This window comes from Dipodomys spectabilis, unplaced genomic scaffold (genome assembly GCF_019054845.1).
Source record: "Dipodomys spectabilis isolate Male_0828 unplaced genomic scaffold, ASM1905484v1 ptg000187l, whole genome shotgun sequence".
NCBI classification, from domain to species: Eukaryota; Metazoa; Chordata; class Mammalia; order Rodentia; family Heteromyidae; genus Dipodomys; species Dipodomys spectabilis.
The window spans coordinates 2,415,212-2,431,219 of NW_024870864.1; positions in this window are offsets into that span (position 1 = coordinate 2,415,212).

A 16,008-nucleotide genomic window follows, 5' to 3' on the forward strand; every position below is an offset into this window, starting at 1 on the left:
ACCTCTAATTACAAGTGAGCTGTAGAATCTCTTTTATTATAGCATCTGAGAGAGCCTTAGGCTAAACTGTGACTCCCCTAAATTCATGTTAAAGTCCTAACACACACACACACACACACACACACACACACACACACATGCACACCCCTTAGAAACATTTAGAATATCACTGTACTTTAGATCACTGTTGGGAGATTGGTTTGCTTTTGTGGCATTACTGAAATGGGAAGGCTGAATGACAAGGAGCAGACTTTTCTTGTTCAAAGACCTTTCTTCTACAGAAGGGAAACTGGCTGGAAAACTAGAAAACTGAAACTCACAGAAACAAAGACCTAAGGAGAGTGACATAGCACTAGAAAGGGGACAGCCAATGAGACCACCATTGACCGTGTATGGGAAGGTCTTTTGCTTCTCTCTTCGGTAAGCTGCTTGCTGGGGAATTTAAGGCAAGTCTCCATTGTTCTTAGGGCCCAGTGTTTTTTGGAAAAGATTCCCACTGGGTCCTTACTGATACATACATAAACATTGCTTCTGGAAAAGCCTTGGTGTCCCCCATTTCCCTGTCTGGATTTCCCATCACACTACTGAGGCTTGAACTCAGACCCTCTCACTCAAGGCTGACACCTTACCACTTGAGCCACAGGTCCAATTCTGGCTTTTTGCTTGTTAATTGGAGTTAAGAGACTCATGATCTTTTCGGCCCTGGCTGGCTTGAACCACAATACTCAGATCTCTGCCTCTTGTGTAGCTAGGATTACAGGAGTAAGCCCCAGTTCCCAGTTAGAGATGGGGTTTTTGAAAGGCTGATTGCGTTAAAATGAGGTCATTTGGATGTGAAACCAATGACTTAGATGCTGGAGAGGACACAGGCCCACACCGAGTCCCAGGGAGAAACCTCAAAACAGCCCAATTCCAGATTTCCAGCTTACAGAGCTGTGAGAAATGTGTCTGTTGTTTAAGCCATGTAGTCCTGGCATTCTGTTATAAGCCCAGCAAACTAATGCTGAGATTCTTACAATATATAGTAACCAGTACAGCATGGATGCTGGCCAATCAAAAGAGATGTAGGCCCCCAGAGTCACCCTTTAACTGCATAAACCCTAGGAATCCAAGCAGGCCTGGAGGTGGGAATTCCAAGGGCACAGGCTTAGGCAATCTGCCAACTTTTCTGACTGGCTGTCCACCAAGTAGAGCCTGAAGCATGGAGTGGGAAGTTAACACTATGTCTCCAGGTGGGAGCCTCGGGCAGGAGGGAAGGAAAGATGCTCTGAGATGAGTTTCCACACTGCGCAGCCTGCTGGGCTACCTTACCAATTACCAGCCCTCCCTGAGTACATTCACAACACCTTAAGGAGAGGAGGATTAGAGGTCACATATGAGGGCCTCTCTGCCTTTGATATGCAATGATTCACATGGTCCAGCCCCACAAGCCGAAGTTTCCATCCCTTATCCTCCACCCTCATCCTGAGAATCCAGCCTAGAATAGTCCTCATGGAGGTAAAAGCTCTTATGCTCCAAAAACATTCAGTGCAGCATTTCTATCACACTGAAAAGACAGGATCCACCTGTTTCCAACAAAGCAGACCTGTATAAATTATGAACCACAGCTGTGCTGTTTCCACAGAACCTGTAAACATTGTGGTGTGGGGGTGCTGCTACTGTCACAGTGGAAGGCAGCACCTAGAACTGAGCAGGACTGGCACTTAACCCATTGCCGGTGAGGAACAGGGGCACTTGGAGCTGGTGGGAGAGTAGAAGTGGCAAGATTGAGCCAGGTGCTAGTGCCTCATGCCTGTAATCCTAGGTTACTCAGATCACCATTTGAAGCTAGTCTAGGCAGAAAAGGGCTGGGAAGGTGACTCAGTGGTAGAGTGCTTGCCTTGTATACATGAGGCCCTGGGTTCGATTCCTCAGCACCACATTAGCAGAAAAAGCCAGAAGTAGCACTGTGGCTCAAGTAGTAGAGTGCAAACCTTGAGCTGAAGAGTTGAGGAACAGCAACCAAGCCCAGAGTTCAGGCCCCACAACCAATAACAAAAGCCAGGCGCTGATGGCTCATGCCTGTAATCCTACCTACTCAGGAGGCTGAGATCTGAGGATCTCGGTTCAAAGCCAGCCTGGGAAGGAAACTCCAGGAGACTCATCTCCAATTAACTGCCAGAAAACCAGAAATGGCTCAAGTGGTAGAGCACTGGCCTTGAGCTGAAGAGCTCAGGGACAGTGTCCAGGCCCAGAGTTCAAGCCCCATGAATGACAAAAAAAGCAAAAAGCTAATCTGGAGGTATGGCTCAAGTGGCAGAGCCCAAGCTAAGTTTGTAAACTGATTAAGCATGAGGCTCTGGTATCAGAAAACAAAACAAAGCAGCAACAACAACAAAAAGAATACAGTGGCAAGGCTGTGCAGATGAGCCCCTCTGCCACTCTGAAGCTGATCCACATCACCTTAATGGTGTTTATGTGAACTTCCAGGTTGGAAGGCATCCTTCTGTGTGATCTGTAGTACAGTTACTGCTGGCCACATCTGTCTAAGGGGCAGGTCAAGATGAGGCCAGGGAGACAGGAAACTGATGACTACTCCTCAGGTGTTTTGAAGATGGAGTTCCAGATTGGCAGCACTCCCCTGAGGCAGATGCTGTGAGTCACCGTGACCTCCACCTGGAGGGCTGGATACACACTTGTGTCCTCAGCTGGAAGGATACCCACTTGGTTTAGCACTCTCAGAAGAAATGAGGCTCTTGCCGGTGTAACTCCTTATCCCACACAGAGATCTTTGGGGCTCATTCTCCATCCTTGCTCCTGCATTCTGGTATTGCCTAAGAAGGAGTAAATTAGGGAGAGAAATAAACAACTCATAGTCCAACCAGAGCTCCTCTTCCCAGGCTTAGCTAGGAGCTGGAACAGTGGCCCACATGGGGCTGGCTGGTTTTCTTCTCTACTATGTCATGCCAGTACCCACTCGGTACAGCTCTCTTCCTCTGCCTTAGCAGGCCCAGCCTCCAGTTGGACGGGAATTCTGGGTCCCAGGAGTTATGTACCTTGCTCACCTAGGCCAAGTTCCCCTGCCCTGCCCACTTGTGCCTCCTGGGAGTGGCTCCCTACAGGTCTCCAGGTCCCTCTTCTCCACCCCCTCCTTTACAGGGACACAGGAGGGGAAGCCTTATACTCCTAATTCCATATAAGAGAATGGGGAGAAGGGGCAGGCAACAGAGTGAGAGAAAGCAGAAGGAAAGAGGATTGCTGGAAGCTGTTTATAGAAGCTTCCAGTCCAGCTTGTACTGTGTTTGGGCTTCAGCTGTGAGAGCTCCTTGCTGTCTCTCGGCTTCTGATCATCAGACTCAGCTGTGTTCAGCCACCTCTGCCAGCAGCTGGTGTGGCTGGAGCACGGAGGCTTAGTGGAAGAGAAAGCCTTCACATCCCAGTCAAGAACGAATCCAAGGGATGGCTCAGGAACCCGGTCTCCCAGTATGCTCTCACTGGGGTCTTAGGCTTCATCTGATTCCTGCTTGGTGCCATTTGCCTTGGCAACTGCTGTCTCTGGGCCTCAAAAACAGAGAGAGACAAGGTAGGCAGAGGATCATCAGCAAACTGGGGTCCTGAAAAATGGGGGGGGGGGATCAAGATTTCCCTAAGGATCTGGGAGTGTTTTCTAACACTTTTCAAAGCAGCCTTACTCTCAGGACCCCACCGGCCTCATGCCAGGAGGAGGTAAGTAAGACAAGACTCATACTACTCCTGAGGGAGCCATTATGGATTGGGTGAGGCTCAGCCCTATGCTGGCTGCTGGTGGTACCTAGTGTGGGAGATAGAGAGGCAGGCAGGCAAACAGACAGATTACTGAGAATGATGTAGCAAAGGAGGCTCTGGACAGTGTGTCCTTGGGCTAGAGAGCCCAGGAGTGGAATGCCAAGGACTTGGGGGATTCAGCAAAGGTCTCTCAGAGCAATAAGCCTAGACGAAGGCCCAAAATGGAAAAACTTGGCAGAAGGCCAATTGCAGGCAAAGAGTAGGCCCAGGTAAAACAGCTTCAAGTCTCTGGACTTTGACAAGTGCCCCATGCCTCACGTTTTCCTGCTGCCCATCTTTCCCTTCATTCTAAAACAAATGTATTTTCATCTTGTTTCACAGGTGAGGAAACCGCCATCGTTACTTTTATGATTATGGCAAGTCAGAGTAGACCAGTTACTCTGGAAGAGACCCCAAACCTCTCTGGCCAAGCACAAGTTGATTTCTTGCTCACATCACAGCCCGAGCTCCAGTCATTCACTGGGGCTGCCATTTTTTGCCCGTGTCCCTCAAAGTGTGGGAAAAGGGAGACTATAACTGGGCACTTGGAAATGGTGTGTGGCTCTTCTGCTCCCTTTTCACCAGCTGAACTCGTCTCTAAATCAAGGGGCTAGAAATTATAGAACCCTCATGAAAGAACCCCCGGAATGTCAGGGTGGCTCATCCGCAGGCCTCAATTAGTAGCCTGAAGCTGCTACCTTCCCACACCAGGAAAACCCGGAAGCCTGAAGACCAGAAAGCAACTATAATGTCCATGGCATCTGGGCTTTATCTTATGCCACTGACAAGCTCTAATCAGGGAAGTGCCAGGGGCCAAGCTGGGCTGGAGAGAGATAAGGCTGCTGAGGAGAAGGCAGTAAGGAGGCAAAGCAAGGGGCCAGGCCATGAGATGATCCTTAAGACTTGGAGCTGAGTCTCCTGAGCCTCCTGCTCCAGTGCTGTTTTTCTGTCTCAGCCCATCCTGAGAGCAAGGCCACCCATGTCAACTCTGTTGGGTGCTAGGCAAGACCCCTAAGCCTACCCTAATGGGCAGCTGAAGCAGGCCACCCTGGTTGGGGGAGGCAATGTAGAGGGCAGACAGGAGGCTGTAATTCTATTGCTGGCGTCTGGAAGCCACAGGGGCCGAGGGACAATAACCACATTTTGTTCATTGCAGGCACCAGAGACATCACACAGGCCCAGCAGGAGCCATTAGCCCAGATGGGGTGTGACTTGCAGGAAATAGTCACCCAGCAGCCTCCTCGGGCAGGGCTTTGTGGACATTGGAAGCCTTAATCCATGCCCTGGAGTTTGGTGAGCCCTGGCATAGTAGCTGGTACCTGACTCTCCACCTCACCTGGCCTGAAGGGCAGATGCACAAGGTGAAAACAGGAAAACAGCTTTGGGGGGGGGACTGCACCCCTTTTCCCCAGCAGGGAGCTTGGTGGAGCCTGGCTAGCTGGGACTTAGGGACTGCCAGCTTCTAAATGCCCCCTCAAGGCCTTCCCTGCTGATGGTTCCTGGTGACATCTCTTGCCTCAGTCTCCCCTAATGCTTCTAGGCTATACAAGGGGGAGATGAGAGGGTCCCCAGAGATCCTGATGCTGACAGAGCTGGCTGTTCCCTGCCCTCATTCTCACCTCTCAGTGCTCTCAGGTAACCCAAGGGCCCCCAATCCCCAGTGCTGGTTTCCAACAAACCTGTCTCAGGTTTTACGCATACTCCCTCACCTCATCTTCATGAACCTTGTGAGTACCAGATTCTTCCTTATCCACAGAGGATGAACTATTACCCAGAGAGGGGAGGACTCTTACATGAGGTCACACAGCCACATGAGGCTGAGTCAGATCACAAATTCCCAGGTGTGTCACATATGAATTACTGCTTCTTTCCCTTCCCCACCAAGACTCCTCTTCTCTGCCCTCAGACTTCTGGCCTCCCTCCTCTCATTCCTCACCTCATCTTTCTCTGAAGGTGAGCTCAGTCCCTGCAAGCTGTCAACAAACTTCAGGCTCCCTCTTTGGGATGTGGAGCAGTATCTGTGGACAGAGCTTGTCCCTTGGGCCTCGCCGGGTGGGCATTCTTGGCTCCCTCCCAAAAGATAAAAGGAACAATAATGCGGGAGTAACTGAGGAGACTATGCCTCAGCTAGGGAGGGGGCATACAGGAGGCCTGGGGAGCTGGTGAGACATATCAGGCCCCCAACACATGCATCCTCCCTGTGTCCCAGGATCCCTGGGAAAAAGAGAGTATGTCTGCCTATCCCAGGCAGAAGCCACCAGAGAGGACCCTGGGGGAGGGGGAGCTAGGATGGGGGCTGGCAGCTAAGCAGCTCCCATGCATGACCCCCTGCCTGGCCTGGGGAAGATGGACAGGGAAGGGCTTTGAACAGGATGTGAAGAGATGGTAGCTTAGTTTAGGGTCTTTTTTGTTGTTGTTGGTGGTGGTGGTGGCTTTTTGTTTTTTGGTGTTTTTTTTTGTTTTGTTTTGTTTTTTGTTTTGTTTTGTTTTCAGTCATGGGGCTTGAGCTCAGGGCCTGGGTGCTGTCCCTAAGCTCACTCATTCAAGGCTAAGGCTGGGCTGGGAAGGTGGCTCAGTGGTAGAGTGCTTGCCTTGCATGCCTGAGGCCCTGGGTTCGATTCCTCAGCACCACATAAGCAAAATGAAAAAAGCCGGAAGTGGCGCTGTGGCTCAAGTGGTAGAGCGCTAGCCTTGAGCTGAAGAGCTGAGGGACAGCGCCCAGGCCCAGAGTTCAGGCCCCACGACCAGACCCCCCCCCCAAAAAAAAAAAAAAAGGCTAGGGCTCTACCACTGTGAGCCACAGTGCCACTTCTGGTTTTTCTGGTGGTTAATTGGAGATAGGAGTCTTACAACTTACCTTCCAGGCCTGGCTTTGAACTACAATCCTTGATCTCAGCCTCCTGAGTAGCTAGGATTACAGGCATGAGCCACTAGGGCCTGGCTAGTTTAGGGTCTTTTTTCCCTTCAGCCACTTAGATTCTGGAGGCCTGGTTTTCAAGCCTTTGTCAAGACATTCAAATTCCTTTACTAATGGCTTCTACCCTAAGTTGCAACTACCCTGTCTCCTCTATCCTGTGGCTTCTTACACAATGTCTGGGTCTCTCTCCATTGCTCTGTCAGGTGTCACCTGGGGCAGAAGTCACAGCAGTTCTCTGGCAGCAATAACCCCTGTGGCACTGACCCTGATACAGCCAGCATAGGGAGGAGCAGCAGCCTTAGGAGTTAGAGAATTAGATGTGTGGTCCTGTCCTCTAATTTAAGAGCTCTGTGTCCCTGAGCAAGTTGCTTCACCTACCTGAGCTTCAGTTTTCTCATCTGAAAATGGGCTGCTCCAGCCTGACTTACAGGGTTGTGAGGTTTCCACACATGACCCAAACAGCACAGCTGGGCACTGGTAGTCAGAAGCTCCTACTGAGCATGCCCAAGTGCTGGCTGCCTTGCAAGAATTTCTACCTTCCCATACATCCCTGGGCACTAAGAGGTTTCTGGAAATGGGACTGTTGTCCTGGTTTCTGTACCAGGTCCTCATTTAACGTCTATATTTTTGCCCTGAAGAGTAACCATCACCCCAGATGCTGAGGCTGGATGCTATAAAATCATATTGGACTCTGGCCTTGTCTTAGATGGTTACCAAGCTCTGGTAGATCCCCTACACAATTTGCCTTCACCCTAGTCCTCCAGACCCAGACCAGGGTCAGGACCACTCCTTGTCCATGACATGTCCATTCTGTGTGAGCTACAAGGGTTCCTTCCCTTGAGAACTTCCAGTCAAATCAAATCCCCTTACACAAGGCCAATCTGTCCAACCCTCACCATGACAGAGAGAAAGCCAGCAGCAGGCAACAAAGGAGGAGGTGACTTTAGGAAAGGGAGCCATGAAATGAGGGCAGAAGGAAGGCAAGCGTTCCAGGGTAGGAGAGAATGACCCAGAAATATTGTCTAATTCCATGCAGGCTTCTGATGGCCAGTAATGAAGAGACTCTGCCCTCATGGGAGTCACAGTTCCAACCTGGCAAGTACTGGGGGGGAGGGGGTGTGCAGATATTAAATGAAAATGTGATGGAGAGTGGCCAGGACACGTTGAGAACATCTCAATGATACAAAGGAACCAAGGGAGAAGCTGAAAGGAAGAACATTCTAGGCAAAGGGAATAACAAGTGCAAAAAAGGGCAAGCCTGACTTCTCCAGAGGACAGAACACATTCTCAATCTAAACACTGTGGTATTGGCAAAAGGGATAGGTACAGAGATTTGTGAAATAGAACTGAAAGTCCAAAAGAAAAAATCGTATGTCTCTAGCCACTTGATTTTCAATAAGGGTATCAAGACCAATTAGTGAGAATAGCCTTGTGACAACTGGTATTCAGACAACTAGACAGCCACATATGAATGTGAATGTAGGCCCAACCTCACAGAATATATTATGTAAATCATTGACTGAAAAAAATCTAACTGTAGGAGCTCAAACTATAAATCTCTTAGAAGAAAACATAGGTTTGGGGTTTGGCAATTGGTTCTTAGCTATGACGCCAAAAGCATAAGCAACAAAAGAGAAAAATAGATAGATTGGATAAACTGAAACATTCATCAAAGTGTAAAACTTATTCATTGTTTTTCAACCAACAAATTGGCTGTGGTGGCATGCACCTGCCATCCCAGCTCGATAGAAGACAATATAGGAGGATCACAGTCTGAACAGAGCAAAAATGCAAGACCCTACCTGAAAAAATAATGGAAAACTCTATATACACTATTACTATTCAACCCAAACATTCAGCCATTCAACTACTAGATACTCAAGAATTTAAATCAAGTACTCATACACCCTTAACAATACTATTCACCATGACAAACAGCTCAAATCTCCATACAATCATGCTTGACACAATGTGGGATGTTCATTTAATGAATAATAATCATAGAAAGGAATGAAGTATTGATACCTGTTACAGTATAGATGAACCTAGAGAAAATTAGGCTAAGCGAAAGAAACTAGATGCAAGAGGCCACCTATTCTATGATGCATTTATATGAAATATCCAGACTAGGTAAATCCATGAGACAGGAAATAGATTAGTGGTTGCCAGGGGCAGGATGCAGGGCCAGGGGCAGTTGGAAATTGTAGAATAACTTGCTTAGTGGAAATGGAGTTTCCTTTGAGATGATGATTGCACAACACTATGAATGTACCAAGTACCATCAGATTGTAGCTTTTAAATGATGATTATTATTTCATTTGTTTATTTTATTTTGCTGATCATGGAGCTTGTTGGAGAGCCTGGGTGCTGTCCCTGAGCTTTTTTGCTCAAGCCTAGCTCTCTACAACTTGAGCCACAGCTCCATTTCCTGCGTTTTGGTGGCTAATTGAAGATGAGTCTCACGGACTTTCCCACCCAGGCTGACCTCAAACCATGATCCTCAGATCTCAGCCTCCTGAGTCGCTAGGATTACAGGCGTGAGCCACTGGCATCCAGTGTAAATAGTTCACTTTAACAGTTTGTTTCTTGTCAACTTCTATAAATCATTAAGAAGAAAACAACTCAGTTTTTAAATAAGTAAAAGACTCATAGGTACTTCACAAAAGATGATGTGGAAATAGCCAATAAGCACAGAGAAAGATGTAAACTTCATTAGTAACCAGGAAAATTCAAATTAAAACAATTAGGGTCTAGGGGTGTGGCTCAAGTGATCGAGCAGGGGGTGCCGTGACTACAGATGGAGAGGGCGTTTGGGGAGGGGGCTCAATCAGAAGTAAGGGACACATCAGAAAATAAGAGCAAGAATGGACAAATGGGTCTATATAAAATTAAAAGGCTTGGGGCTGGGAAGGTGGCTCAGTGGTAGAGCGCTTGCCTTGCATGCATGAGGCCCTGGGTTCGATTCCCCAGCACCACATAAGCAAAAAGAAAAAAAACCTGGAAGTGGCGCTGTGGCTCAAGTGGTAGAGCGCTAGCCTGGAGCTGAAGAGCTGAGAGACAGCACCCAGGTCCAGAGTTCAGGCCCCACGACCGGACTCCCCCCCAAAAAAAATTAAAAGGCAAAATAGTCAATCACCAGAATTAAGAGATAATATACAAAATGGGAGAAAAATCAGTGTCTCAAAAATTTAACACTAAAAGTACAAATACCCCTATTACTAAATAAGCAAGCAAATTAAGTAGACAGTTCTCAGAAGAAGAAATACAGATGGTGAATAGATATACTAAGAAGTGTTCAACATCTATAGTCATAAAGGAAATGTAAATCAAATCTACACTAAGATTCCATCTCACTACAGTCAAAATGGAATTAATCAAGAAAACAACTAAAATACTGGGGAAAGATTCCCTCATACAATATTGGTGGGAATGTAAACTAGTGCAACCACTCTGGAAGTCAGTATTAAGGTTCTGCAAAAATATTAAAAATAGATCCACTTTATGACCCCACCACTCCATTCTTGGGCACATATAGAAGAGGGTCTAAATAAATATACAAGAGAGACACCTGCATAGCCATGTTTATTGCATCTCTGTTCACAATAACCAAAGGGTAGAACAGCGAGGTGTCCAACAACTAATAAATGGATAAGGAAGATATGGTTCATATATACCATGTAATAGTGCACATCCATAAAGAAAGATGAAATCATGTTATTTGCAGGAAAGTGGATGGACTAGAGATCATCTTGTTGAATGAGATAAGTGGAGCTCAAAAAGCCAAGTACTAACACATTTTTGTTCCTTTGTAGACTCTAGACTTTAGAGACATATACAGGTGGTTCATGGCTGTAATCCTAGATACTCAGGAGGTTGAGACTTAGTGGATCACAGGTTTAAGCCAGTGCTGATAGAAAAGTCTGTGTGAGAGCTGGGAAGGTGGCTCAGTGGTAGAGTGCTTGCCTTGCATGCATGAGGCCCTGGGTTCGATTCCTCAGCACCACATAAGCAAAAAGAAAAAAGCCGGAAGTGGCGCTGTGGCTCAAGTGGTAGAGTGCTAGCCTTGAGCTGAAGAGCTGAGGGACAGTGCTCAGGTCCAGAGTTCAGGCCCCACGACCAGACCCCCCAAAAAAAAGAAAAAGGAAAGTCTGTGTGACTGCATCTCCAGTTAACCAACAAAATGTTGGGTTGGAGGTATGACTCAAATAGTAGAACACTGTCTGTGAGCAAGAAAGCCAAGCAAGAGCATGAGACCCTGACTTCATATACTAGTCCCAAACACATACACACACACACACGTGCATGAGTACACACATACACACACACACACACACACACACACACACACACACAAACACATAATTTGATTATAAGAATAGGACTAGATGTTTGGGAAGATAAGGGGAAAAGGGAGAGAAAAAGAGAAAGGGTGAATAATAGTGAAATCCATTGTGTTTGTGTATAAAGATGACCCTAAAAGCTGTTAAAAAATATGAAGGTGGGGAGAATGGGAGTAAAAGGGAAATAGAAAGGGTTGTTCTGATTAAAATATGATATTACATGTGAGAAATACCATGGTGAAAACCTCTTGGTTAACTAACACACAATATAAATGAATAACAGGACCATTACAAAGGCTTTTTGGGGGAAGGTATCAAGGGAGGGGAAGTGGGAATGGAGGGGTGAATGAGGATGAATATGGTCAAAGTGCCTTATATGCATGTATTAATATACAACTGCTGAAATACTTTATAGAAGGGGCGGGGGTTAGGGAGCATGATAGAGAGAGTGAGATTTGTGGGACATTGTTTACATGTGTGGAAATGTCACAATGAAACCCTCCTGAGCAACTAATGTATGCTAATAAAAAAAAAATCTTAGGCCGGGCGCTGGTGGCTCATGCCTGTAATCCTAGCTACTCAGGAGGCTGAGATCTGAGGATCCAGGTTCAAAGCCAGCCCGGGCACAAAAGACCATGAGACTCTTATCTCCAATAAGCCACTCAAAAAACCGGAAGTGGTACTGTGGCTCAAGTGGTAGAGCGCTAGCCTTGAGCTGAAGAGCTGAGGGACAGCGCCCAGGCCCAGAGTTCAAGCCCAAAGACAGACAAAAAAAAAAAAAAAAAATCTTAGAAAAGGAAGGAGGAAGAAGAGGAGGAGGAGGAAGAAGAGCAGTATTCCAGGGCTGGAGACATGGTTCAAGTGATAGAGTACCTGCCTAGCAAATACAAGGTCCTGAATTCAAAACCCAGTACCACCAAAAAAAAAAAAAATAGGAGGCACATTAATACTGGCTGATCAGCCTGAACCTCAACAATGAAACTGGTATGAGCCTTGGATGCAAAGAGTTCTTGGAGAGCATTTGTCCCTACCCTTCCCTGGCCCAGATGATGAGATACCCAGGCCCAGGAAGAACCCATCCTGAAGCACAAGGTAGCAGAGCTAGGGGGGGAGCCACCAGCTGCTCTCAGCAATATTCTCTGATGACAGGTGATGACGACTTCCTGCTGGGACATTCTGTGTAGGACATGGAGGGCACAAGATGGGGTGGTCTTGGCTCATATGGAACAGACAAACATGGTGTTGGGGACAGCAGTGACAAACTCTGAGACATGGAGAAGAAGCTGGGACCCATGGGGCATACTTTGTCGCTGGGACACAGAGGTCCTCACTCAAGCTGAGGAGGCTGAAGGACTTGGGCAGCCAGTTGCTTCCCTCAGAGACAGCGGAAAGACCTAGAAGGAAAAGAGGCCAGAGGAGCGAGAGCCGAACAGAGCAGACAGGCCTGGCACTTTAAGACCACAGCCTCAGATCAGCTCCCGGACCTGTGGCTTCTAGAGGAGGAAATGGGGGTCATGACTGAGGCCCTCACACTTTCAAGAAGTTGAGAACATGATGTCAGCCACTCTTGCACAAAGACCATGTCACCTCAGGGCTCATCAGCAAGCCTCAGAGCAAGGCTGAGGGGAAGGGAGGGCAAGTGGAGGGCGGGAGGGACCTGGAGCCTGGGGTCCCCCCTCCCTGATGTCGCCATCCGTGGCCTGGAAGAAGCTTCTGTCCGTGAGTGTTGGCTGTTAAAAATAACCCGCCTCTTCATCATCCCGACAGCCGTACTCCGGGACAGCATGTTCCAAGGCCAGGCTGCTCTCTAGGGACCCAGTGACAAAGCAAGGAGGCCTGTGGATGCTCCTGGCCTGAGAGGCAGGAAAGTGGCCCACAGTCAGCCAGGCTTCCCAATCACACTCAGTCCTCCTCCTTACTGGAGCTCTGGGTTCCTGGGTCTGTGGGGCCCTGAGAGGTGGCGCTGCCATAGGGTCTGCAGGCCTCCACTGGTGAGCTGGATCTCAGCAAGAAAGACAATTGGTTTCTCCTGGGGTCACATGGCTTCCTCCTCTGACTCCCAAAACCATCCCTGTGATCAGGGACCTCATGGGCTTCTTGGGCAGTCGGGGAAAAGGAAGGACTAGGATTCAGGTCAAAACCCTTGCCCTTGTCCCTCAGATGTGGTGTTCCTTCTGCTGTTATCCCTTCTGCATAGGAGAGGAAGAGGGTGGTAGCAGCACTCAGGATTAAGAGGCAGTAAGGTCCCGATTCAATTCCTAGCACAGCATAGGCTAAAGCGTGACTTCGAGAAAGTTGCTTAACCTTTCTGTGCTGATTCATTTGTAAAAGAGGTAGATGCTGTGGTCTCAATCTTGTGGAGTTACTGCAGAATGAGTTCCAAATGTTCCTAAATTCAGTGTTTTACAAAGAGTGATCCCTCAATTAATGGTGTTATTATATTATTATAGCACCATAGTTATGAATGTTGGCTATGGGATGGAATTTCAAATCTGCCTCTGCCATTGGCCAACTATGTGGCCTTGAGCAAGTTGCTTGACTTTTCTGATCCTTAATTTCCTGAACTGCAAATGGAACGATGCCATTTACCCCCTGGAGCCATGGCAGGGTTCCTTGGGTGAATGCCCTTGGGTTGGTGCTGAGCAGAGGGCTCAGCACTCTGAACGAGCATTGGAGCTGAGCCCAACAAGAGCCTAGAGACTGGGCAGAGTAAGGAGCAAGGCAGCTTCTTTGGGCCATGCTGCTTCAAATCCTCCTTCCTTCCTGGGTGCATGCATTTGCACACACACACACACACACACATGCACACACACATGCAATGCACATGCACATGCATGAACCTGAATTCACATACCACAGCCACTAGAGGCTCTGGGTCTCCCCATCTGGGCCTCTAGAGACCCCTGCAGGAGACCCTGCCATCCCTGCACCCCACCTTCTTGCTCTCCTGCTGTGCCTAGGAGGGAGAGCAAGAGAGAGCTGGGGAAACAACAAAATGAGAGGAGGCTCCAGATTTGGAGAAGGAAAGAGAGACAGGGAGAATGAGAGGAAGGAAGAAGAAAGCCAAGACGCAAAGCAAGATGGAGAAACAGGACATTTGTAACAATTGAGGAAGATAAGAGTGACCTCTTTAAAGACCCAATGGGAAGAGAGAGGAGAGGAGGGACCAGCTGGGGACCGCCCATGGGTTGAGGGGCAGTGATGAAGCTGAGACAGCCTGTCTCTCCCAAAGCAGGACTTTTATCTAAGGGGATGTGTTGTCATGACAACAGGTGTCATGTTTAGAGTAATTACTGGTGAATCATGGAGAGAAAAGATGGCAGCCCTAAATAATACCTCCAAGGAAAGGGTCTTAAAGGCAGCCCCAGGCCCTATCATTGCCTGTCCAATTCCAGACTCAGCGTGTTTCCTAGTCCAAAAATCTACCCTAGGGTAAGCCTTCTAAGCCACAGGCACACACCTAGGCCCTGCCTCCCCTCTTTGTCCTCCCTGAGGCTGACAGGGAGATAGTGTCTCTGTGACAAACATCTCCTTTCCATGACCCTCTGAGCAAGGTATAGATCATTTTATAGATGACAATGCAAGATGCAGAGAAGTTGAGTGACTTCTCTGTGGCTACACAGCAAGTCAACCAAGATCTGCATGCAGCTCTGTGGCTCTTTTCAGACCCTCCCCGGGTTATTCCCAGGGCCAAGCACTGGCCTTCACAGGCTAGAGATGGACTGTTCTTCCATCTTCGGCACTGGCTGAAAAGGGTCAGGGACCTAGTTTGGGGTGAGAAGAAAAAGGGAGATGAGACTGTTCCCTGTGTCTGGCTTTCTACAGACATTACACTATTGGTCCATTGAGATCAATATTTCCATTTGCAACCTACTAGATACCCCATGGTATGCAGGGACGGTGGGAGCTTGCCTGCAGTTTAACTGGGGCTGGAGGCATGGCTCCATTTCTGATGGGTTTCTGAGCCTGGGGAAATGGAACCTCTGAAGCGATCCCTCCCAGCCCCACCTCAGGCCTGAGCTGTGATGTCTACAGATGGCCTTCCCACGTCCACCCTCTGGGCCATTGGACTCACACTGCAGAGCCTCCTGAGAGACAATGACCTCTGGGCCACCAGGTGGAGAAGGAGATAGGACTCCCAGCTCCAGAGAGGCTCAGCCTAGCAGGGTTTGTTTGTTAAATTAGTAGATCTGGGACTCTGGGAGGATGAAGCTCTGGCCTTTCACAAGGCTTGGGCCTCACACCCTGAACCCAGAGCTCTGCTTGGTGTTAAGGTGACAGGGTGGGAAACCTTCTTAACACCCCAAGACTTGTCCCAGGGGATCTTTCTCAAGGCTAGATCTGGACCTCTGCACCTCTCTGAAATAAACCCAAGACAGAGAAAGACTAGCAGTGATAAGTTGGGGGAGGGGGGAGGCGGTGCAGCCTATCTGGGGTTTCCAGAGGCTCTGATCTGCTGTGTGTGTGTGTGTGTGTGTGTGTGTGTGTGTGTGTGTGTGTGTGTGTGTGTGTGTATAACAGAGATAAAGACAAAGAAATCATTCATGAGGTAAAACTGCAATTGGGGAGGCAGAACTGAGGATTTTCCAGCCTTCTAGAGAATTCATCAACAGAAGATTTGTAAACAGAACTTGCAGCAGAAAAGCAATATGAGGGCTGGCATGCATGCAGAGCGGTCCTTCCTGCAGGCCCCTCCTCAGCTCTGGACCCTACACATGACCCCCACCAAAGCAACCTGTCCTTTCAGCTCTGGGTGACACAGAGGGCCCCAATACCCCCAAGGCTCACTGAACTCCTCATGCTGCCAGGCTAGTTATGACCAGAGGACCCTAGTCAACAGACACACAGAGATGCAGAGATGCCCAGGGCAGCCAGTGGACCTTGACTTCTTGGTGGTCAGAGTCCACCCACACAAGGCCCTTTGGAATAGGACGAAGATGGGTGACAAGAAGAAAGGCAGAGAGAAAG